Genomic DNA, 26,896 nt, shown 5'->3' with positions numbered 1-26,896 from the left:
GCCTTTTTATTTTACCAAGAAAATTCCTATCAGTTTTCAAGGATCAGCTTAATTCCCCTCCTCTGTGAAGTCTGCCCTGATACCTCTCCCCATCCCCAGCTGTTTGCAATAGGGATCCAAAACTCACATGCCAGCAGAGGTGCGGCAGATATTAACTGGGGAAAGCAGCTGGATGTGTCACAGGGGGAAGTGAAGTCTGTGACAAAATTGCAGAGGGCAAACCCCACCTGGAGGAAACAACAGCTACTCAGTTTCAGCCAATTGCTGCAACTCAGGAATGCAATGTCAAGATGGCAGAAGTCTGGATTGGTATATAAAATCTTCCTTTTAAATGCTGCCTTTTAAAAATTAAAACAAAAAGTACCATCCGTGTCAGCGAAACATAGCATGTCTGAGGCTGGATTTAGCTTATGGATCCAAAATTTGCAATCTCTGCTTAGAGCTTGGCAAGATTAGACGAGACCCAGCTGATTAAAAACTGACCAACCTCTTCCCTTGAGGTTTGCCTTCTCCCTGCTAGAAGCATTCTTTACATATGGCAGATGGGAGCTGTCTATTAAAATTCCAAGCTTTCATTCTTATCTTCACTTATAGCCCCCAAAACCTGGGAGGAAGAAATGACAGAAGCATCGTGGGTCCCCCCAAAGCCACCACCATCCCTTAATGTCCTATGATGTACTCAAAGAAGCATGAGAGAAAAAATAAAGCAGCATTTGAAATAGAATGAAAACTGCCACATTGGGGCAGTATAACTACATCCTGCTGGCAATTGCCAACCACCTGGGCTTCTCAGGCCCAACCCCAAATCCCTGGAGGAGCCTGCCTGATAAATAAAGCAGGCCAAGAGGCGGAGGCTTATAGAGGGTGAAGTATCAATTTAGGACACTATGTTCTCTGGTTTAGAGCAAAAATTGAACTTGAAAATAGCTGGATCCATTTGGTGAGAAAGGATCAGGAAGGGGATTAGAGGAAAACACATTATGAAAGAATCTTACTGGTGTTTTTCCCTTGGGGATTCCTTGCCACTTGCTGTTGCGCTTTGGAAACAACCCAAGTAGAATTTGCTTTTATTAGCAACAAAAAGCCAATTTCTTTTTCCTATTCAATGGAGGGGGAAAATGAATAAACAGACCTGGGCCTACAAAAAGGTCAAAAATTTCCAAAAGTGTACTGTTAGGCCAATCGTTTGAAAGTTGGAATGCATTTTTGCACAGAACCAAAGTGTTGTCTAAGAATTAGATTTTCATGAATGTGTCAAAAGAACCTAGTTAGCCCATAATGAAACTAAAGTATTAATTTTGCAATTGAGAAGAAAAGAAAGTAATATGTCTCAAGAAAGAAGAAGAAAACAGAGCAAACATACTGAATAATTCAGTAATCATTTCTTAAATATTTGCTTTGTGCAAGATGCAGTTGATTTGAGCATGATGTTTAGGAGATCAGCTGTGGCCTAGCAGAGCAGGTTTAGTGGATGAGAGTAACAGAAGCCTGCTTAAAGTGGGTGAAGAAGGAGGAGGAGGTGAGAGAGCAGAGCCAAGTTCTTTATAGGACCTCCATTGGGGAAAAAGAATGTTCTCCTGATAGCTGGAGGAAGATTCAGGTCCAAGGTGTTAAAGCTGTTGGTATTCTCTGTTATGCTTTTAGGCTGCTAGAAAGAAGTAAACATAGAGGGAAAGGCAGAAATACAGGTAAAATAGGCAGTATCAATTGATATATGTCCTTGTGCAAAGACTATTAGTTATTCCCTACGGTCTGATCTCTGCCTCCCTTCCTTAGGAAGAGAGCCCTTATTTTAATGCACCTAGCTAGAAAACTACTTCCCCAGCCTCTTTTGTAGCTATGTGTAGCCTTGTGACTAAGTTCTGGCCAATAAGTTACAAGCAGACATTTTAGGTAGACATTTAGGGAAATTACTGACTTGAAGAAAGCCCCTTTGTCTTTCCTACTGTCAAAACATACAAATATTAAAAATATAATTTCCACACATTATCTGAGCACATCCCAAAGTATAGTTAATCATTGATGAGGGAAGCCAGTAAGATGACAAAGCAGGTTCAGTAGAAACAAACAAACAAAAAACACCAAAAACTCTGAAATAACAATGCTAAGTTAGATGCAAAAGTGACAAATGTTCTGCAAGGTTAGAAAACCATCTCTGCAGGTTTTCATCTGCATCTAATCAATTCTTCTAAGTTAACATCTAACTCTCCAGTCTGAACTCTAATCAATAGTACCTAAAGAGTAGTTCATTTCCCAAGAGTGAGATGACCATTAGGGGAACTGGACAATGCTTTAGTATGACATTGGCAGGATATGAAGTCATCCTTTTGCATTATTTCCAAGTTTCGGGTAATTTTCCTGAACACCACCTTCCTTCCTCCTGCTGACTGGAATGTAGACACAGTGGCTGGAGCTTCAGTAGCCACGAGGATGGAAGCCACAAACCAGGATGGCAGAACAGAAAAGGAGAAGGAGACCATGTCCCTGGTGACCGTGGAGCCACCGAAACAGCTCTGCACCACCTAATTCTGGATTTGTTTTATAAGATAAAAAAAATAAAGTTATCTCTTATATAAGCCACTGCTATTTTGGATTTCTCTTAGATGTAGCCAAGTCTTATCATCTAATGAAGCAGGAGGGAGATAGAGAGAAAGAGAGAAAGAACTATGTAAATAATGCTGGAAATTCAATGGGCAATTGCCCTCAATGAGGTTGCCTACAGGCAGACAGAGAGGACTTTTAGTGAAACCTACCGAAGAAGGTATGGATGATTTAGGGGTTTCCCAACCATAGACAAATAAGAGAAATGCATTGTTCATACTAGTGGGTAGTGAAGGTTTTACTACAATCTTGTGAAAGAAACTGAAGAACTAACTAAAGACAACGGAGAAACTGACAAAGTTATCCACAAAAACTTAGGCGATGACACCAAATGGGAAATAAGAATATTCTCAGCCTGGACAACATGTTGAAACCCCATATCTGTCAAAAAATCCAAAAAGTAGCGGGCGTGGTGGTGTGTGCCTGCAGTCCCAGCTACTCAGGAGCCTGAGGCATGAGAATCGCTTGAACCGACCAGGAGGCAGAGGTTGTAATGAGCTGAGATGGGGCCACTGCACTCCAGCCTGGGCAACAGAGTGAGACTCCATCTCAAAAAAAAACAAAAAACAAAAAAAGGAATATTTACAAATTTGCTCAAATGTTACAAAAAGCTAGCTTGATTTATTTTCTCAATATAATCCTCCTTGGAATTGTATGCTATATATTATAGTATACATTAAATAGTATATATACCTTACACCTATAAATACTATCTACTTGACATACTCACACCTGCATATTACTTTATAGTATTGTATTCCTAAAGCTATGTTTCATCTACTGTTATGGGTGACTTAAGAAAACTTCTGAGTAATTCTGACTATATGTGACTCTTGCCTATGGGCTGACTAAAGAATCTAATCTCCATCTTAAGATGTGATTTAAGTCCAGAGAAGCTGAAAGGTGATCTGATCAATAAGACTGGTAGAGAGATGAGCCTTAAAACCACAGAGAAGGAGGGAGGTTGAAAGCAGGTCAATCTGTTGGCTGGGAAGGAGGAAAGTAAACAAGTTCTCAGCTGATAGCCTCAACATTCTCAGTATGCGACAAGCCATCTGTTGAGAACAGGTGGGCAATGGGAGAGGAAGACTTTCAAGATGCTTGGGAATGTGATGCAGCTTTGGAATCGCTGAATAGGGAATGGGTTTGGGAACTGACCAGAAACTTGTAAGATGACAAGCAAAAGTACACGCCTAAGCATTGTACATGACTCAGCTCTAAATTGGCATCCTCTTCCTTTCCCCCTATTTCCAGTCCCTGCCAGGGAACCTGGGGGATAGGGAAGGGAAAAGATCAAGCTGTTTTCTATTAAGCCTCATCCACTCAAAGTAAATATGGTCCAATCGGTAAATCAGATAACATGTAGCAAGTTGTGCAATTTGGTTATATTTGTCTAGGAATTGAAGTTTTAGTCATGTGTTTCAAGCTTATTTTAGAATGAAACTCTGTTCCTTGTACAATGTGGACACTTAATAAATGGTGAATGATTAGCCAAACGCAAGCAATTGAGGCTTTTATAGCTGTCCAAGTTCTGCAGAAGTCATTGTTTAGAAGAAAATTTGTCAGGGGACATTGTCTGCAGGCACTCAGAATAGTCCAGCATTTGGCATAGCGACGTAGGCTTTCCTACAATACAGCTTCTAACAAAACTAGGCTGTCCTGAACCCCTGGTAATAGAATTGTTCACCTTTATACCAAGAAGGTTGGGAAAGCACCAAAATCTGCACGTGGTGTGTACCCAGGCCGACTTCGAGGGGTCCGTGCTGTAAGACCTAAAGTTCTTATGAGATTGTCCAAAACAAAGAAACATGTCAGCAGGGCCTATGGTGGTTCCATGTGTGCTAAACGTGTTCGTGACAGGGTCAAGCGTGCTTTCCTTATCAAGGAGCAGAAAATCGTTGTGAAAGTATTGAAGGCATAAGCACAGAGTCAGAAAGCTAAATAAATATGAAACTTTTTTGAGTAATAAAAATGAAAAAAAAAGGAGAAAATTTGCCAAGAAATGAGTCCTTTAAATGGCAACAAATTCACCTGTACCCCACCTGTGAAGACCTCTAGGATCCGAGGTCCCTGTTGTTGCTGTTTCTTCTCTCCTCTGAGGTCATACCCTCCTCTTTCTTAAACGGTACTTTCCTTTGAAGTGAAAAAGAACTGGGAAAGGAGTCCTGAGAGAAAAGGGCTGAGCATGAACACTACAACCTTACATAACAGACATTTTTATCTCACGACTTAAACCTAATACTGTTTTCCCTTTAGTGGCTATATTTATTTTTGAGAGCACAGTATTTAAAAATGGCATGCCATGCTGAATTGCTCTCCACCAGTCCAGTCCGCCATGGGACTTTGTGATATCATCGGAGTGGTTGGCTGTGTTTATGTTTGATGGCCACGGGCTAATGAAGCAGTGCAGTGTCTTTTATGGATAGACAGTGGGAAGCGCTCTTCGTGTCCTTCTGGGTTTTAACAACAGCCAAATTTTTAAAAGGCAGGAGGCAGAATCCGGCAGAGACCTTCTAGCATTGGCCACCTCTTCTCATGAACATGGGGCTCAATGTCTTAGTATTTAAAGGGAGAGTGAGCCCAGTTTGCCATGCAAGGAAGGAAACCATTTCTTTCTGAAGAAGGTAAACTTCTCCAGTACCTAAAGAAATTTAGTTGAGCCAAGAGGGTGGACGACTTACTCTTCGGGACAGAGGCAAATGTGACCCTGAATGGAGAATAGACTGGGTTTAGAACAAAGTTAGCAGACTCAGAGAACTTGGTTTGAACTCCCTCCCAAAGTGACCAAATAGGAATTTTGTACCCAACTTGTGTGACAGTAAGCAGCTTTCATCTTCCTTACTTTCCCGGCCATTGTAAGAGAGCTGTTGATACAACAAAGAAAAGGATGGCAATTTTGCCTCCGGGCTACAAATGCAGAGCCAGATCATCTTTACTGTGTTCCTACTCTGTGCCAGACAGAAACCAACATATAAAGAAAGGACACCCCATGTTCAAAGTCAGTGACCTCAGCTGGACATGGTGGCTCACACCTGAAATCCCAGCACTTTGGGAGGCTGAGGCGGGTGGATCACCTGAGGTTAGGAGTTTGAGACCAGCCTAGCCAACATGGTGAAACCCCCTCTCTACTAAAAATACAAAAATTATCTGGGCATGGTCATGCAAGCCTGAAATCCCAGCTACCTGGGAGCCTGAGGCAGGAGAATCACTGGAACCCAGGAAGTGGAGGTTGCAGTGAGCCGAGACAACACCACTACACTTCAGCCTGGGCGACAGAGCAAGACTCCATCTCAAAAAAAGAAAAAGAATACAAAAATTAGCCAGGCGTGGTCACGCACGCCTGTAATCCCAGCTACTCAGGAAGCTGAGACAGGAGAATTGCTTGAACCTGGGAGGCGGAGATTGCAGTGAGCGGAGATCACACCACTGCACTCCAGCCTGGGCGACAGAGCGAGATTCCGAGATTCCGTCTCAAAACAAACAAACAAAAAACCACAAAGTCAGTGACCTCAGAACAAGCCCTGGAGCAGCCACAACAAAGTCAGGAAGCAGCTGTCCCCGTGCCTCCATGAGGGTCTTTGTGTTGCTGCCAGTAGACCAGGTTGGGGAGCTGGACATGGGAGGTGAAGGGCTGGCCTCTTTCCCAAAAAGGGATGCATTACCAAAAAACGTGCTAGAGAAAACCATAATGCAGCAATGATCAAACTCACATGCGGAGGAGGAACAGCATGAGGGGGCGTTGGCGAGGAAAATACAGCCACTGTCCGTAGAAAGAAGATAACTTGCTAGGAACATAGCACACTTTTACAAGAATTCTTTTACAAACTCTAATTTTTAAACACACACACCACACACAAACAGTAAGATAAAATCTGAAACCTCAGAAATTTAATGTGACTGAAATACATCTGGACAAAAATCACTTGGGTGTTGCGCTCTTCCTCCATTACCTACGCTGTTAACTGCAGAAACGTGGAAGAGAAGGGAGGGAAGGGGTGTGCATGTCAGATCAGATGCACTAGAGAGGACACAGCCAAAGGAGAAGCAGAGGTGAGAGGGTGGGAGAGGGCAAGACACTGGCATTTACAAGGCGCTGCAGAAGTGTTTCTAGCAGAGGATTTTTTTTTTTTTTTTTTTTTTTTGAGATGAGTCTCACTCTGTCACCCGGGCTGGAGTGCAATGGCACTATCTCGGCTTACTGCAACCTCCACCTCCTGGGTTCAAGCAATTCTCCTGCCTCAGCCTCCCAAGCAGCTGGGATTACAGGCATGCGCCACCATGCCTGGCTAATTTTTATATTTTTAGTACAGACGGGGTTTCACCATGTTGGTGAGGCTGGTCTTGAACTCCCAACCTCAGGTGATCCGCCTACCTCAGCCTCCCAAAGTGCTGGGATTACAAGTGTGAGCCACCACACCCAGCCAAGGCAGAGGATTTAAATATTAACCGTGAATTATGACTTAGAGCCTTTCAAATTTTTAGAGCTCTGAGTAAAACTGAAACACCTGTTTGAGCAGTGCTTCTTCCAATATGAGCCATCCTGAGACTGGACCATGCAGGCTGTGACTCCATCAGTCTTGTCTAAATGAGATAATGAGGCTCTTATTGCCCTTCTGTGAGCAGGTTAAATTGAGAAAAATGAAATCTTTCCCTTTGACTATTTCAAGTACTTTCTTTACCACCCCAGCCCAATCATGTGCCAACCTCTTCATAATCTACATATTACGGTAGCAGAATACATCGTACTTATTATCACCCATTTAAAATTAAGCATTTGTATGCAAAGCAGTTTTCCAAGAATATAGTAATAAGGAATATAAAGCTGTACCCTAAGGGCTTAATTCCAAAAGAGTTTTAAAGTAGCAGTCAAAAGAGAGATACAGATCACATAGCAAATAAACCAGATGTGCATGTATATCTCATATCTTAAAAATGCTGCAGTTACGACGGGTGCAGTGGATCATGCCTGTAATCCCAACATTTTGGGAGGCTGAGGTGAGTGGATCATATGAGGTCAGGAGTTTGAGACCAGGCTGGCCAACATGGTGAAACCCTGTGTAAAAGAGTTATTTTGTAAAAATACAAAAATTAGCCGGGCATGGTGGCTCACGCCTGTAATCCCAGCACTTTGGGAGGCCGAGGAGGGCGATGACAAGGTCAGGAGATCGGGACCATCCTGGCTAACACAGTGAAACCCCGTTTCAACAAAAAATACAAAAAATTAGCTGGGTGTGGTGGCATGTGCCTTTAGTCTCATATACTCAGGAGGCTGAGGCAGGAGAATTGCTTGAACCCGGGAGGCAGAGGTTGCAGTGAGCCAAGATCATGCCACTGCACTCTAGCCTGGGTGACAGAGCGAGACTCTGTTTCAAAAAAAAAAAAAAATTAGCTGGGTGTGGTGGGGGGCACCTTTAGTCCAAGCAACTCAAGAGGCCAAGGCAGGAGAATCACTTGAACTCAGGAGGTGGAGGTTGCAGCCGAGATTGTACCACTGCACTCCAGCCTGGGTGACAGAGCGAGACTCTGTCTCAAAAGAAAAAAAAAAGGGGGGGGTGTGCTGGCAAGATGACCAAATAAGAACAGCTCAAGTCTGCCACTCCCAGTGAGACCAACGCAGAAGGCAGTGATTTCTGCATTTCCAACTGAGGTACCTGGCTCATCCCATTGGGACTGGTTAGACAGTGGGTGCAGCCCATGGAGGGCAAGCAGAAGCAGGGTGGGGCGTTGCCTCATCCGGGAAGTGCAAGGGGTTGGGGAACTCCCTCCCCTAGCCAAGGGAAGCCTTGAGGGATTGTGCCATGAGGGACGGTGCTATCTGGCCCGGATACTACACTTTTACCATGGTTTTCACAACCTGCAGACCAGGAGATTCCCTCGGGTGCCTACACCACCAGGGCCCTGGGTTTTAAGCACAAAACTGTGGGGCCATTTGGGCAGACACTGAGCTAGCTGCAGGAGGTTTTTTTTGTACCCCAGTGGCACCCGAAACCCAAGCGAGACAGAACTGTTCACTCCCCTGGAAAGGGGGCTGAAGCCAGGAAACCAAGTGGTCTTGATCAGTGGATCCCACCCCCATGGAGCCCAGCGAGCTAAGATCCACTGGCTTGAAATTCTCAATGCCAGCACAGCAGTCTGAAGTCCACCTGGGAAGCTGGAGCTTGGTGGGGGGAGGGGCGTCTGCCATTACTGAGGCTTAAGTAGGCAGTTTTCCCCTCACTATGTAAACAAAGCTGCTGGGAAGTTCAACTGTGCGGAACCCACCACAGTGCACCAAAGCCACTGTAGCCAGATTGCCTCTCTAGATTCCTCCTCTCTAGACCAGACATCTCGAAAGAAAGGCGGAACCCCCTGTCAGGGGCCTATAGATAAAATTCCCATATCCCTGGAACAGAGCACCTGGGGAAGGGGCGGCTGTGGGCACAGCTTCAGCAAACTTAAATGTTCCTGTCTGCTGGCTCTGAAGAGAGCAGTGGATCTCCTAGCACGGTGCTTGAGCTCTGCTAAGGGACAGACTGCATCCTCAAGTGGGTCCCTGACCCCCGCGCCTCCTGACTGGGAGACATCTCCCAGCAGAGGTCGACAGATGCCTCATACAGGAGAGCTCAGGCTGGCATCTGTCAGGTGCCCCTCTGGGACAAAGCTTCCAGTGGAAGGAGCAGGCAGCAATCTTTGCTGTTCAGCAGCCTCTGCTGGTGATACCCAGGCAAACAGGGTCTGGAGTGGACCTCCAGCAGACCTGCAGAAGACAGGCCTGACTGTTAAAAGAAAAACTAACAAACAGAAAGCAATAACATCAACATCAACAAAAAGGACACCCACACAAAACCCCATCCGAAGGTCATCAGCATCAAAGATCAAAGGTAGATAAATCCATGAAGACAGGCCAGGCGTGGTGGCTCACGCCTGTAATCCCAGCAGTTTGGAAGGCCAAATCAGGCGGATCACCTGAGGTCAGGAGTTCGAGACCAGGCTGACCAACAACCAACATGGAGAAACCCCATCTCTACTAAAAATACAACAAAATTAGATGGGCAGAGTGGTGGGCACCTGTAATCCCAGCTACTTGGGAGGCTGAGGCAGGTGAATTACTTGAACCTGGGAGGCAGAGGTTGCGGCAAGCCGAGATCACATCATTGCACTCCAGCCTAGACAAGAGCGAAACTCCATTTCAAAAAAAAAAAAAAAAAAAACCGCGAACACGAGGAAAAACTAGCACAAAAATCCTGAAAATTCCAAAAACCAGAATACCTCTTCTCCTCCAAAGGATCACAACACCTTGCCAGCAAGGGAACAAAATTGGACAGAGAATGAGTTTGACAAACTCACAGAAATAGGCTTCAGAAAGTGGGTAATAACAAACTCCTCTGAGCTAAAGGAGCATATTCTAACCGAATGCAAGGAAGCTAAGAATTTTGATGAAAGGTTACAGGAACTGCTAACTAGAATAACCAGTTTAGAGAAAAACATAAATAACCTGAAGGAGCTGAAAAACACAACACGAGAACTTTGTGAAGCATACACAAGTATCAATAGCCAAATCAATCAAGCAGAAGAAAAGATATCAGAGCTTGAGATCAACTTGATAAAATAAAGCATGAAGACAACATTAGAGGAAAAAAAAATGAAAAGGAATGAACTTCTCCAAGAAATATGGGACTATGTGAAAAGACCAAACCTATGATTGATTGGTGTGCCTGAAAGTGATAGGGAGAATGGAACCAAGCTGGAAAACACGCTTCAGGATATTATCCAGGAGAACTTCCCCAACCTAGCAAGACAGGCCAACATTCAAATTCAGAAAATACAGAGAACACCACTAAGATACTCCTCAACAAGATGAACCCCAAGACACATAATCATCAGATTCACCAAGGTTGAAATGAAGGGAAAAATGTTAAGGGCAGCCAGAGAGAAAGGTCAGGTTACCCACAAAGGGAAGCCCATCAGACTAACAGTGGATCTTTCTGCAGAAACCCTACAAGCCAGAAGACAGTGAGGGCCAATATTCAACATTCTTAAAGAAAATAATTTTCAACCCAGATTTTCATATCCAGCCAAACTAAGCTTCATAAGTGAAGGAGAAATAAAATCCTTTATGGACAAGCAAATGCTGAGGGATTTTGTCATCACCAAGCCTGCCTTACAAGAGCTCCTGAAGGAAGCACTAAATACAGAAAGGAAAAACTGGTAGAAGCCACTGCAAAAACATACCAAAACAGAAAGACCATCAACACTATGAAGAAACTGCATCAACTAATGTGCAAAGTAACCAGCTAGCATCATAATGACAGAATCAAATTCATACAAAACAATATTAGCCTTAAATGTAAATGGGCTAAATGCCCCAATTAAAAGACACAGACTGGCAAATTGGATTAAGAGTCAAGACCTGTCAGCGTGCTGTATTCAGGAGACCCATCTCATGTGCAAAGACACACATAGGCTCAAAATAATGGGATGGAGGAATATTTACCAAGTAAATGGAAAGCAAAAAAAAAGCAGGGGTTGCAATGCTAGTCTCTGATAAAACAGACTTTAAACCAACAGAGATCAAAGAGACAAAGAAGGCCATTACATAATGGTAAAAGGATCAATGCAACAAGAAGAGCTAACTATCCTAAATATATATGCACCCAATACAGGAGCACCCAGATTCATAAAACAAGTTCTTAGAGACCTACAAAGAGACTTAGACTCCCACACAATAATAATGGGAGACTTTAACAGCCCACCATCAAGAGTAGACAGATCAAAGAGACAGAAAATTAACAAGGATATTCAGGACTTGAACTCAGCTCTGCACCAAGCAGACCTAATAGACATCTACAGAACTCTCCACCCCAAATCAACAGAATATACATTCTTCTCAGCACCACAGTGTACTTATTCTAAAACTGACCACATAATTGGAAGTGAAACACTCCTCAGCAAATGCAAAAGAACGGAAATCTTAACATCTCTGACCACAGTGCAATCAAATTAGAACTCAGGATTAGGAAACTCATTCAAACCTGCACAACTACATGGAAACTAACAACCTGCTCCTGAATAACTACTGGGTAAATAACGAAATGAAGGCAGAAGTAAAGATGTTCTTTGAAACCAATGAGAACAAAGAGACAATGTAGCAGAATCTCTGGAACACAGCTAAAACAGTGTTAAGAGGGAAATTCATAGCACTAAATGCCCACATGAGAAAGCAGGAAAGATCTAAAATCGACACCCTAACATCACAATTATAAGAACGAGAGAAACAAGAGCAAACAAATTCAAAAGCTAGCAGAAGACAAGAAATAACTAAGATCAGAGCAGAACTGAAGGAGATAGAGACATGAAACTGAAGGAGATAGAGACACAGATTTCAAAAAAATCCGTGAATCCAGGAGCTGGTTTTTTTAAAAAATTAACAAAATAGATAGACAACTAGCCAGACTAATAAAGAAGAAAAGAGAGAAGAATCAAATAGACACAATAAAAAATGATAAAGGGGATATCACCACCGATCCCACATAAATACAAACTATCATCAGAGAATACTATAAACACTTCTATGCAAATAAACTAGAAAATTTGGAAGAATGGATAAATTCCTGGACACATACAACCTCCCAAGACTAAACCAGGAAGAATTTGAATCCCTGAATAGACCCATAAAAAGTTCTGAAATTGAGGCAGTAATTAATAGCCTACCAACCAAAAAAAGCCCAGGATCAGACAGATTTATAGCTGAATTCTACCAGAGGTACAAAGAGGAGCTAATACCATTCCTTCTGAAACTATTCCAAACAATAGAAAAAGAGGGACTCCTCCCTAACTCATTTTATGAGGCCAGCATCATCCTGATACCAAAACCTGCCAGAGACAAAACAGAAAAAGAAAATTTCATCCCCAAATCCCTGATGAACATGGATGTGAAAATTCTCAGTAAAATACTGGCAAACTGAATCCAATAGCACATCAAAAAGCTTATCCACCACGATCAAGTCAGCTTCATCCCTGGGATGCAAGGCTGGTTCAACATATGCAAATCAATAAATGTAATCCATCACATAAACAGAACCAATGACAAAAACCTCATGATTATCTCAATAGATACAGAAAAGGCCTTCGAAAAAATTCAACATCCCTTCATGCTAAAAACATTCAATAAACTAGGTATTGATGGAACATATCTCAAAATAATAAGAGCTATTTATGACAAACCCACAGCCAATATCACATTGAATGGGCAAAAGCTGGAAGCATTCCCTTTGAAAACCACCACAAGACAAGGATGCCCTCTCTCACCACTCCAGTTCAAAATAGTATTGGAAGTTCTGTCCAGGGCAATCAGGCAATAGAAATAAATAAAGCGTATTCAAATAGGAAGAGAGGAAGTCAAATTGTCTCTGTTTGTAGATGACATGATTGTATATTTAGAAAACCCCATCGTCTCAGCCCCAAATCTCCTTAAGCTGATAAGCTACTTCAGTAAAGTCTCAGGATACAAAATCAATGTGCAAAAATCACAAACGTTCCTATACACCAACAATAGACAAACAGAGAGCCAAATCCTGAGTGAATTCCCATTCACAATTGCTACAAAGAGAATAAATTACCTAGGAATACAACATACAAGGGACATGAAGGACCTCTTCAAGGAGAACTACAAACCACTGCTCAAGGAAATAAGAGAGGACACAAACAAATGGAAAAACATACCATGCTCATAGGTAGAAAGAATCAATATTGTGAAAATGGCCATACTGCCCCAAGTAATTTTTTTTTTTTGAGATGGAGTTTTGCTCTTGTTGCCCAGGCTAGAGTGCAGTGGCGCAATCTCGGCTCACCACAACCTCTGCCTCCCAGTTTCAAGCAATTCTGCTGCCTCAGTCTCCCGAGTAGCTGGGATTACAGGCATGTTCCATCACACCTGGCTAATTTCATATTTTTAGTAGAGACGAAGTCTCCATGTTGGTCAGGCTGGTCTCGAACTCCCGACCTCAGGTGATCCATCCGCCTTGGCCTCCAAAAGTGCTGGGATTACAGGCATAAGTCATCGCACCTGGCCCCGTCCAAAGTAATTTATAGATTCATTGCTATTTTCATCAAGCTACCATTGACTTTCTTCACAGAATTAGAAAAAATACTGTAAATTTCATATGAAACGAAAAAAGAGCCCACATTGCCAAGACAATCCTAAGCAAAAAGACCAAAGCTGGAGGCTTTTGTCTTTTGACTTTGGAGTCACGCTACCTGACTTCAAACTACACAACAAGTCTACAGTAACCAAAACAGCATAGTACTGGTACCAAAACAGATATATAGACCAATGGAACAGAACAGAGGCCTCAGAAATAACACTACACATCTACAACCATCTAATTTTTGACAAACCTTACAAAAACAAGCAACAGGGAAAGGATTCCCTATTTAATAAATGGGTTTGGGAAAATTGGCTAACCATATGCAGAAAACTAAAGCTGGACCCCTTCCTTACACTTTATACAAAAATTAATTCAAGATGGATTAAAGAGTTAAACATAAGACCTAAAACCATTAAAACCCTAGAAGAAAACCTGGGCAATACCATTCAGGACATAGGCATGGGCAAAGACTTTATGACTAAAACACCAAAAGCAATTGCAGCAAAAGCCAAAATTGACAAATGGGATCTAATTAAACTAAAGAGCTTCTGCACAGCAAATAAACTATCATCAGAGTAAACAGTCAACCTACAGAATGAGAGAAAATTTTTGCAGTCTATCCATCTGACAAAGGGCTAATATCCAGAAACTACAAGGAACTTAAACAAATTTACAAGAAAAAAAAAAAACTCCATCAAAAGGTGGGTGAAGGATATGAACAGGAACTTCTCAAAAGAAGACATTTATGCAGCCAACAAACATATGAAAAAAAGCTCCTCACCACTGGTCATTACAGAAATGCAAATCAAAACCACAATGAGATACCATCTCACTCCAGTTAGAACGGCGATCATTAAAAAGTCAGGAAACAACAGATGCTGGAGAGGATGTGGAGTAATAGGAACGCTTTTACACTGTTGGTGGGAGTGTAAATTAGTTCAACCATTGTGGAAGACAGTGTGGCGATTTCTCAAGGATCCAGAATCAGAAATACCATTCGACTCAGCAATCCCATTACTGGATCAGAAATACCATTCAACTCAGCAATCCCATTACTGGGTATATACCCAAAGGATTATGAATCATTCAACTATAAAGACACATGTACATGTGTATTTATTGCAGCCCTATTCACAATAGCAAAGACTTGGAACCAACCTAAATGCCCATCAATAATAGACTGGATAAAGAAAATGTGGCATGTATACACCATGGAATAGTATGTAGCCATAAAAAAGAATGAGTTCATGTCCTTTGCAGGGACATGGATGAAGCTGCAAACCATCATTCTCATCAAACTAACACAGAAACTGAAAACCAAACACCGCATGCTGTCACTCATAAGTGGAAGTTAAACAATGAGAACACATGGACACAGGGAGGGGAACATCACACACCAGGGCCTGTCAGGAGGTTGGGGGCTAGGGGAGGGATAGCATTAGGAGAAATACCTATTGTAGATGACAGATTGATGGGTGCAGCAAACCACCATGGTACATGTATACCTATGTAACAAACCTGAACATTCTGCACATGTATCCCAGAACTTAAAGTATAATAATAATAATAAAAAGTGCTGTAGTTGATATGCAGACATTAATATCATCAAATTCAATACATAAAAAGTATCAAACAATAATACAGGATCTTGTAACCTCTCTGCAAGAAGATATTCTAATGTAACATAGCACTGCTTGAAAAGAAAAAAAAAGCTTCATGGGATAGATGAGTCTTTACATGTGTCAAGAAGAGAGTACAAGGAAACTAATTAATGTTGCTCCTGTCATATCAGCAGCATTGAGAGAAAGACATAATTCAAAAGAAATCATTGGCCAGGCTCAGTGGCTCATACCTGTAATCCCAGTGTTTTGGGAGGCTGAGGCAGAAAGATCACTTGAGAACAGGAGTTCAAGACCAGCCTGGGCAACACAGGGAGACCCTGTCTGTACAAAAATTTTTTTTAAGTTAGCTAGTCATGGTGGTGTGTGCCTGTAGTCCCAGCTACTCGGGAGGCTGAGGCAAGAGGATCACTTGAACCCAGGAGTAGAGGCTGCAGTGAGTTATGATCGTGCCACTGTACTCCAGCCTGGGTGACCAAGAGAGACTCTGTCGATATCTAATAAATACAAGTCATTTACCATATATATGATTTATAAATATCAATTCTGTGGATGTCAAATTAGAAATATTTTATCCAATCTAATGATGTCCATTGAAGCCCAAAATTTTAATATTGATGAAGTCCAATTTATCATTTATTTTGTCACTTGTACTTCTGGCATCAATCTAAGAAGGCTTAGCATAATGCAAGGTCACAAAGATTTACTCCTATATTTTCTCCTAAGAATTTTATAGTTTTATCTTTCACATTTAGCTCCATGATTCATACTGAGTCCATTTCTGTGTATGAAGTAAGAAAGGATCCAACTTCATTGTATTGCATGAGGCTTTACAGTTGTACTAGCACGATTTGTTGAAAAGACTGCCTTTCCCCCAACTGAATTGTCTTGGCACCCTTGCTAAAAATCAATTGACTATAAATATGAAAGTTTATTTCTGGACTCTCATTTAAATTCTATTGATCTGTATGTCTATCCATATGCCAGTATCACACAGTCTTGATTACTATAGCTTTGTATTAAGTTTTGAAATAGGGATGTGAGTCCTCCAAATGTGTTATTCTCTCACCAGGTTGTTTTTCAAGATTAATGTTTTACATCAAATTTGGGAACTTTTAAGCCACAAGTTTTTTAAATGTGTTTTTTCTGTTACTTTTTCTCTCTCTCCTCTTATTCTGGTACTCCAGTCATGCATATTTTGGTGCATTTAATGATGTCCAACATTTCTCTAATAATCTGTTCATATTCATTATTTTCTTTTTTTTTCCTTCTCCACTATTCAGGCTGCCTTATCTCTATTGATCTATTTTCAAGTTTGCTGATTCTTTGTTCTGCCAAATCTACTCTTGAGGCCCTCTAGTAAATTTTTCACCTTGGTGTTTTACATTTCAACTCTAGAATTTTGATTTGGTTCATTATTTACATATAAACATACATACATATATGTATATGTACATATATACACATTTATGTAAATACATAAACTGATATTACATATATACATCTTTGCATATGCTGCACTATGTGTAATATAAATTTATGTATTTAAATAAATATATATGTGTATGTGTGTGTGTGTATATATATATATATATGTACACATATGCATGTAAAGAACCAAATGAAAATTCTTGAGTTAAAATGTGTAACAACCAAATTATTGGTTGACATATATATCTTCATTGCTAGTCTCTATTTGATGAGATTGTCATCATATTATTCTTTACTTCTTTAAGCATAGTTTCCTTTAGTTCTTTGAACATATTTATTATAACTAGTTTGAAGTCTTTGTCAAGTCTGACATATGGGCCTTCTCACAGGCAGTTTTGGTTGTCTGCTTTTTTTCCCCTCTGTGTGTGAGTCACAGTTTCCTGATTCTTTGCATATCTTGCCATTTTTTTGTTGAAAACTAGACAATTGAATAATATATTTTAAGAATGCTATATACTGATTCTTCCCTACAAACCTATAGAGCTACTTTTTGTTGTTTTCTTATTTTTTAGTGACATGGCAGGGCTATTTCAGGAAAGTCTATTTTCTCCACAGTGAAGCCTCTGAAGTTGATCTTCAGAGGACATGGTCTTGGACATTTGCACAGTCACCCAGAAGTGACAGTGATTTTAGCAGGGCTTTCTTTGTGTCTTTCCCTGATCTCTCTGTTAAGCTGTCTGACTCTGTTGGTATCACATCCAGCTGTTAGGCTCCACTAATTGCATGTTGATTGCTCTATTGTTTTTGATAATGTCCTGGATGTCCTGCAGCATAAATTACCGTTGGATCCAATTAAATCTGGGCCTATTTGCAGGAGTGGTTTTTGAGGCTAGTCTTTGAGGTTTGTTCCAATCCCAGGAAGGATCTTCTTAGCTTTCTGCCCCACCCTTCCCCTTGTCTCTTTGGTAAATCAGCTGACCTGTGTTAGCTCATAGCTCCCCTGGGGCTACCAGCCTCCTCTTAATTGCTTATCACCTTAACTTCCATTGTTTTCCAGAGAGTCCTCAGGCATCAACTTCCTCACATTTTGCTTAAGATAAAGTCAATTTATTTAAAGATAGCTCAGAGCTCATGCTCTCTCTCTCTCTTCTTTATTTATTTAGAGTCAAGGTCTCACTTTGTCACCTAGGATGGGGTGCAGTGGTGTGATTGCAGCTCACTTCAGCCTTGACCTCCTGGGCTCAAGCAATCCTCCCACCTCAGCTCCTCAAGTAGCTGAGACTACAGGCACGCACCACACACCCAGCTATTTTTTTTGTATTTTTTGTAGAGGCAGGGTTTTGCCATGTTGCCCAGGCTGGGCTTGAACTCCTAAGGTCAAGCGATCTGCCTGCTTCAGCCTCCCAAGTGCTAGGAGTGCTGGCATAAGCCATCGTGCCCAGCCAGAGCTCTCTCTTCTTATGGCCTGCTCTCCCTGGGCAAAACCTCTGTACCACTGCTCCGGAGCTGGGGGTGGGGACAGTGGCACACTTCTTTCAAAATGACACCCTTGTTTTATGAGCAGTATGCTGGACAGGAGCAGTAGCACCTAGTTTTCTTGGCTTGGTTCTTCCAGTGAGCAATATCTGCCCTAAAAGCAAGCCGGGGCAAAAGCAACTGGGGCCTAGTGTTTTCAACCTGTCATGTCTAGGGTAGCAGTAGAGGGCTGAGTGAAGGACAGGAGTCCCCATCTCTTTGGCTGTACTCACTGAGAATTTAGCCTCTGCTACATGGAGAAGGGGATGAGAGAAATGCTGGCAGCCTGAACTCTGGGAGAGACTGGGAGCTGGGTCTCCATATTCTTGGCCACCCAACCTGCAGTGGATCTTCCATCACATGGAGTTTGAGGGTAGCAGTAGGCAGGGAGCAGATCAATTGTCGCAGACTCTCACTGTCCAAAATTTAGTAGATTTACTTGAATAAATATTTATTCATTTGCTGTATGTTCTCTGGACAATCTCCAGTGACTCTAAGTGTTGGGGTTTTTTTCCTAATAATTTTCACCAATTACTGATGTTTCACTGGGAAGCAGGTCCGAGAAACTTCTCACACTGCCATTCTGGAATTGGATCTCCAGTACTTGTGTTTGGTATTTTGCACAGAGGCACAGAGGGAAAACACAGTTAAAGTCAGGTTGGGAGCCAGAGAAGAAAAGTGAGGGGATGTGCTTTGGCTCTCCAGGTAAAGATGGCAGAGCACAGGTACAGCTTCTTGCTGACTACACTCAGCCCATCTGGTACACTTGTCCAGACTGAATATGCTTTAGCTGCTGTAGTGGGAGGAGCCCCTTCAGTGGGAATTACAGCTGCAAATGGTGTGGTATTAGCACTGAGAAGACACAGAAATCCATTCTGTATGATGAGCAAAGTGCACACAAAGTAGAACCCATTACCAAGCGCAGCAGTTTGGTGCACGGTGGTGCGGATCCAGATCAGAGTGCTTGTGCATGGAATTCAAAAACAGCTCAGCAATACTGTAATATCTGCGTACCAATGATAACGACAGGAAGCAGCCAAATGCCTAGGCAGATAGGGGCGGGTCCCCAGTGAAACCCCACCTTTAAACCAAAAACAGCCTAAAGGTTGACAGACCAGACTGCTGGTCCCAGATGAAACCCACAACTCAGAGTGAAAACTTCTGTTCTTGCTTGCCTGCCCTTTCCCAATCGATTCTTTCTGAATAATGCCTTTTAACCAACCAAATGTTGCCTTTTCCAATACTACCTATGGCCTGCCCCACCCCTATTCTGAACTCATAAAGGCATTGGACCTGGCCATGTGGGGAGGAGAGAACCGCCCGACTGCAGGGCTGGGGGCCACCCATCGCGTCTCCTCTCCACTGAGAGCTGTTGAGTTGCTCAATATAATTATTCTCCCCTCTCCTTGGGCACAGTACAAGAGCTCAGGAACCGCCAAACACAGGTACAAACTATAACACAGGTGAGCTGGGGCATGCCAGCGTGGCCAAGCAAGGCCCAGGTGGGGCATCACCAACCGGGGGTCCCTGGCTTGCAAACTGACTGAAAAGAAAAATCCTACATCATTTTGGGGAATAACCCAGGATACCTGAAGGGTGAGTAAATGCGGACGTAGACACTTCACTTTTTTCCGAGGCTTCTTGTCCTCAGACTCTTTTCTGAAGGCAGATGAAGCACCAAACCTCTGGTGAGCCAATTAAGAGCAATGGCGCAACTAAGAGGACAGGATGCTGGAGAGGACCCCGACACCCCCACCTCCGTCATCTCTGGGGTTGGGAATGTCAGCCTCATTCCAATCCAGTCTTTCCTATAGCATTTTCCTTCTTTTTTTTCACAGATGTCATGGCATTATCTCCCTTACAATGTTAAGGGTGTTGTTACAAACTACAGACATATTACTAGGTGGAAAGAGCATTTGGCCCAGCCATCAGATATGCAATTCAGAACAATGCAGTTTCTATCTATTCTTAGAGGCAAAAAGGAAGCACAGATTAAGAATTTCTCTCCCTTTTGGAGGAACCCAATTGCATAGATCAAGAGGCTTTTTCCCCCAGGCACCTTCCCCATCCTGCACTTAAGCTGTTTTTTTTCTTTTCTCCACCATGTCAGGAGTTAACACAGTCTTGCAAATACAGGGAGCTTTTTCTATGCTAGAGGATTTTTTTCCTTTTGAAAGGCATCTTACTAGGCCAGGACCCCAATTCTCCCTTTCACTCCCTTGTTTGAGGAAGACCCAGTTCCACGCTTTACCTTAGCATTGGGCTTATGATAAGGAAGCAGTGAAGGAGCAGCTCCACTGGCTGCTGGCTGCAGTCTGGTGAGGGCCACGTAGGACTTAATTTAATGCATCCATGAACCCTCCTAAGGCACCTTCTTGCCCCAAACTCAATTCAGAGCTTCAGGTTGAATTCCTAGAAAGGAAAACTACATCGGAGTGATCCAAAGGCAGGTGATAACAGAAGTCAAGGGGCACAGCGCAGGTGAGCATGACTAATCCCTGCTGGTTAGCTCCCCCCACCCATTTCATGGATAAAGGTCATGCTAGCATCCATGGAATAGATGAGGTTACCAAGAGGAGGGAGGACAGGACAACGTGTAGGTGAATGCGATAATTCCTACCCACTAGGCCTCCCTGTTAACATGGGTAAAAGCCACATTGGCACCAATGGGTGGCACCCTGCTGAGGTCGCCAGGACCTGGGGATACAAACCCCAGTAAAATCTCACCTTCAAGCCAAAAACAGCCTGAAGGCTGAAAGACCAGACTGCTGGCCCTGGATTAAACCTGAGACTGAGTGAGAACTTTTGTTCCTGTTTGCCTGCCCTTCCCAATTGATTATTTCTGAATAATGCCTTTTAACCAATTGAATGTTGCCTTTTCCAATACTACCTACAGTGTGCCCCACTCCTATTCTGAGCCCATAAAAAGCCCTGGACCCAGCCACGCAGGGAGGAGAGAACCACCCAACTGTGAGGTGGGGGACCACCCCCCACATCCCCTCTCCACTGGGAGCTGTTCCATCACTCAATAAAATTCTTTTCCACCCTCCTCACCCTTCAATATCCAGCATATCCTCATTCTTCTTGGGCACAGTACAAGACCTCGAGAACTGCTGAACACAGGTACAAGCTATAACACATGCAAGCTGGGGCACGCCATTGTGGCCGAGTGAGGGCTGGGAGGGGTGTCACCAGCTGAGGATCCCCTGGCCTGCAAAGTGACCAAGAAGAAAAATCCTACATCACCAAGAACCCATTTCCATAGCTTGGCTGGTACTGACAGTAGTTTCTGTAACCCAAGAATACACTCACTCAAGTGGTGTTTGTCCATTTGGAATTGATTTATCTGTGGTTGGAATGAGGGATGACCATGTTTATTTCAGTCAGATCCATCCAGAGCTTACTCTGCTGGAAAACCACAGCAAAGAACTATGTGAATGGGAAAATGCTGAGAAAAGATATAATGAAGATCTGGAACTTGAAGATGCATTCATATAGCTGTAAACCAAAAATAAAATTTTGAGGCCCCCCCCCAACCATCTAAAGGGACTTCTTCCTCTGTTAGGGCACTCCTAACCTGAAAGACTGCTTCATGCCATGATGGAAAGTCGGGGTCGGACAGGCCTCATTATACCTCTGTGGCATTAACATCAATACAGACCCTAAGTTTGATAAGAAGCATTTAGAGTCTATTCTCTCTGAAGCCTACTACCTGGAGGCTTCATCTGCATGATAAAACTTTGGTCTCCACAACCTCTTCTACAACCCAGACACTTCGTTTCTATTGATCCCAGGTCTTTAGATAAACTCAACCAATTGTCAACCAGAAAATTTTAAATCTACCTATAACTGGAAGTCCATCACCCCAACCTTCAAGTTGTCCTGCCTTTCTGGACCAAACCAATGTATTTCTTAAATGTATTTGACCGAAGTCTCATGTCTTCCTAAAAGGTATAAAACCAAGCTGCACCATGGGCACATGTTCTCAGGACCTCCTAGGGCTGTGTCATGGGTCCTGGTCACTCATATTTGGCTCAGAATAAATCTCTTCAAATATTTTACTATTTTACAGTTTGATTCTTTTTTTCAATACAGCCATCTTAACACCTCAAGGAAAGCTTTGAAGGGCAAATGACAGAGGATAACGTAGAAGTTGGAATCTGCAATGAAGCTGATTTGGGAGGATTACTCCAACTGAAGTTAAGGATTACTTGGCTGTCATAGCACAATAATGAAAAGACTGAACAATCTGGAATTTCAGATAATCTATCTACTTAAACATGTTTATGGCCAGGTGTGGTGGCTCATGCCTGTAATCCCAGCATTTTGGGAGGCCAAGGCGGGTGGATCACCTGAGGTCAAGAGTTCGAGACCAGCCTGACCAGCATGGTGAAACCCTGTCCCCACTAAGAATACAAAAATTAGCTGGGCTTGGTGGCAGACGCTTGTAATCCTAGCTACTTGGGACGCTGAGGCAGGAGAATTGCTTGAACCCAGGAGGCGGAGGTTGCAGTGAGCCAAGATCGCACCATTGTACTGCAGCCTGGGCGACAGTGAGACTCCGTCTCAAAAAAATCAAAAACAAAAAACATGTTTAAAATATGTTTTGTTTTTCAGACTTTTCAAAAACTTATTTCTACGTGGTTTAAATGGACTAATGTTTTTAAAATGACACTTGTAAATCATAATAAACTATAAACCCCTTCCCAACAAAAAACAAAGAAGTAAGAACTTGGCAGCCCAAATGAATCTGTTGGTCATGGTTACTTACCTCTGGGGGACTTTGTGGTTCAGCTCACTCTGGAATTAGATCACTTCTTGGCTGAACTTGCACTGGCAAAGCTGTGAGCAGTGATGCATGACAGCCTAGCCCCACTGGGAAGCATGTGATGGCATAACCAGCTTATTCTTCGGACCAGAGATAAGAAAGGCAGTGGGCTAGCGAGAGACAGCCAAAGTGGGGTGGGAGGGAGCCGAGAGAGAGTCTTGGCAGGGCAGGAAGCTCAGCAATAGATGAACTAGGAAGGGTGAGGGGCTAGGTCTCAGGCTGGTAGTTTTTGTTTGTAAAGTATTAATCTGCCTACTTAAAGACTCTATAAAGCGGAAGTATCACATAGTCATATTCTGTAAATTTCCACTAAAAAATGGAAATTCTCTCTGCTACTAAGAAAAAGAGCAAAAAGCATTAAAAAAATCAAAATCCAGTCACTTAAATTATTACTACTTTTTTAAATATTAAAACTAATTCAGTAAAAAAGAAACCCAACAACTAAATATTAACTCAGTTTATTACCATAAAAACATTGAAAAAATAAGATACGGCTGGGCACGGTGGCTTCCACCTGTAATCCCAGCACTCTGGGAGGCCGAGGCAGGCGGATCATGAGGTCAGGAGATTGAGACCATCCTGGCTTACCTGGTGAAACCCCGTCTCTACTAAAAATACAAAAAATTAGCCGGGTGTGGTGGCGGGTGCCTGTAGTCCCAGCTACTCGGGAGGCTGAGGCAGGAGAATGGCATGAACCTGGGAGGCGGAGATTGCAGTGAGCCGAGATCATGCCATTGCATTCCAGCCTGGGCGACACAGCAAGACTCCATCTCAAAAAAAAAAAAAAAAAAAGGAAGGATAATAGTAAAAAGAGCTTCTAGAGCATTTTTGTCTGTTGCCAAGCCTTTCATATATACATTATTCCATGTAATCCTCACAAAAAGCCCATGAAGAAAGTACCATTGTTAGCCCCATTTTATAGATGAGGAATCTGAGGCAACGAAAGGTAAAAATGTTTCCAGGAAGTGGTCAACTTGAGACACAAATCCAGGTAAACTTGTGGGTAAGCCACTGTTAATTCCACTCTCCTACACTGTCTCCTGATATACATGGAATTGTACACAATTGTCATCACTGGATAGCAAGATAATTGTTGACTCTGATTATCTATTAATTATGTGTGCTTACATGTATTTTCTAATTTTCTACAATCAACACTTAGGGTCTGTCTACATGATAGAAATAAAGCCTAAAATTTCTTTTTTAAACAGGCTGAGAATAATCAATCACATTCCACCTGGAAATTAAAATAACATTCATGCCCAAATCTAGACTTTATTTTGAGCAATCAAAAAGACGGACTCTTATGCCTCTCTTTTTAACATAAAAATCTCCATGGCTGGAAATGTTGACGATTTAAACTTATTTACTTAAATTTAAAGTAAGAGGAGAGACTTTACTTCCAGGAGAATTAAAGTCATTATTTACTTCTGGAAAGAAAGAACAATTAATACTAAAACTATTTTAAAAATTAGATAGTTGCTGGATCATACCTTTAAGAAATTGTAGGGAGGGAATATCCATTAGGAAAAATGTTAATAAAACTGGAAAGTCTTTCAATTTGGTAGGCGTGTTCTGCAGCCCAATTAGAGCTCAGTGTATAGAGCACCTTGGACATAATTATGTAACTCCATCTTAGAAAAAGACTCAATTTGCTTTTTTTTTTTTTTTTGAGATGGAATCTTGCTCTGTCATCCAGGCTGGAGTGCAATGGTATGATCTCAGCTCACTGCAACCCTCCACTTTCTGGGTTCAAGCGATTCTCCTGCTTCAGCCTCCCGAGTGGCTGGGATTACAGGCGTGTACCACCAGGCCCAGCTAATTTTTGTATTTTTAGTAAAGACAGGGTTTCAGCATGTTGGCCAGGCTGGTCTCGAACTCCTGACCTCAGGTGATCTGCCCACCTTGGCCTCCCAAAGTGCTGGGATTACAGGCGTGAGCCACTGTGCCTGGCCTCAATTTGCTATTCCACAGGGGACTTTGTCAACAAGGATAAGATGTTTTGCTTAAAAAACAGAAAATAAAAACTACATTCAACCAGATAAGGACATAACCAAGCATACTATTCCACTATCAGTCCTCACTAGAGGACTCTGGTCATAAAAAGAGCAGGCCTTCAGCAGCTTCAAACAGCCATCTTAACTGACACTGTCTTGCTGTCACTCATAAGAACTCAGAATCTGCCACTGAAGCCTCTGCCACATGAAAGATTCTTCCTTGAAAGTCCTACGAAGCATCCAACCCAAACCAGGAGATTCTTTGCAACTTCCTAGCACTCCCTGGAGTGGTTTGTTAACCAGTCCTAGTTCTTTTCCAGTCCTAGTTCTCCTACTTCTTTTCTCTTGATTTTAAAAAATACTTTGTGGAATGTTTAATCTATTCATTTATATATTGATTAAGTGTACTATTATGTACAGTCTGCAATGTTGACTGACTTGTGAAGTGGCTTGAGCCTGTGTGCCCACAGCTCTGACTCATGACTGAACAGGAAATACTAAGGAGACTCACCTCTTTGGGAACTCCATGCCGCTTGTGGCTTTTGTGATTGAAATAGCATCAATAAAAGTCTTACACTGTGGGAAGACACAAATGTGCGTGAACCTGGTTGTTTCTGACCTTGCACCACACATGAAACTCAAGCACTGGGCTAAGTGCCAAGAAACAGAGAGCGAGAGAAAAAAAAAAAAAAATCTGGCGCCTGACCACAGGTGCTTCTGATCTGTGGCTATTATCTACTGACTACAGAAAGCTGAATTAGTAGCTTCAATTCCATTCCCTGTTACCAGATATTTCCAGGACAGGAAGTTGTAGAAAGCTTATTAAATGAGTAATTAAAACTAGATTTAAAAAGATTAAGACTTTTTTTCTTTCATGGAAAACTTTCTGTCAGTGGAGGCCTTTGAAACTGGATAGATGCCCATATTTCTGGGATGCAATTCATCCTACGTAAGTTGTTACTTTTAGGTTGTGTCTTCCTAACACTGATTTTAATTTGCCTTTCAAAGAAAGTAAAAGAAAAGCTAATGACTCAAACAATTGTCATACATATAATGTGATGAAACAAGTTAAATCGGGGTTGGTGATGATAGGTAACCTAGTAGCTGGGGAAATGAAGAAGGAAAAAATGAGGAAGCTTGGAGTCCATTCTGATGCAGTGGAAACTACAGTGTGCTTTAGTTTCCCAAATTACCAGGGAGAGGGAACAGATCCCTGTAACCAGGCAACAGATGACGCACTCACATCCCACCCAACCCCCACTCCCGCCTACCCCACCCCATTTATAGGCACAGAACCCCGCCTACCCCACCCCATTTATAGGCATAGAACCCTGCCTACCTCACCCCATTTATAGGCACAGAACCCATAATGGGAAACATCAAAAAGGACATAAGGAGCCTTGAATGTTAAGGAGCCTGGGGAATAAAGGGAAAGGTTGACTCGCACCCACTGACTGACTTGTGGGAACCTGTGAGGTATTGCCTGCATCCGGCTGGAAATAACTGGAAGACACCAGTAAAAAGAGAGCTAATTTGCAGCACTCAAGTTCAGATCATCACACTTCAGGTATAAAAATGATACATGAGAAAATGTGCTCAACACCTTTGGTTGTCACAATGAGATACCACTTTATACCCACTAGAGTGGCTGAAATAAACAACACGAATACCACCCGATGTGAATGAGGATGTGGAGCAATGGTAAACTCTCATATATTGCTGGTGGTGTTGTAAAATGGCTCATACATTTGGGAGAACTGCAGTTTCTTTAAAGTTCCA

General features: G+C 42.4%; 2 pseudogenes; both read left to right on the top strand.

Moving 5' to 3' along the window:
* Positions 1–4,084: 4,084 nt before the first annotated feature.
* LOC100994645 (large ribosomal subunit protein eL34-like) lies at positions 4,085–4,546 on the top strand (annotated as a pseudogene).
* Positions 4,547–19,003: 14,457 nt separating this feature from the next.
* LOC100994969 (proteasome subunit alpha type-2-like) lies at positions 19,004–22,883 on the top strand (annotated as a pseudogene).
* Positions 22,884–26,896: the final 4,013 nt, after the last annotated feature.

The sequence above is a fragment of the Pan paniscus genome, chromosome 7, assembly GCF_029289425.2.
Source record: "Pan paniscus chromosome 7, NHGRI_mPanPan1-v2.0_pri, whole genome shotgun sequence".
Lineage (NCBI taxonomy): Eukaryota > Metazoa > Chordata > Mammalia > Primates > Hominidae > Pan > Pan paniscus.
The sequence above is the reverse complement of the archived record's forward strand: the minus strand, read 5'-3'. Positions and strand labels throughout refer to the sequence as shown.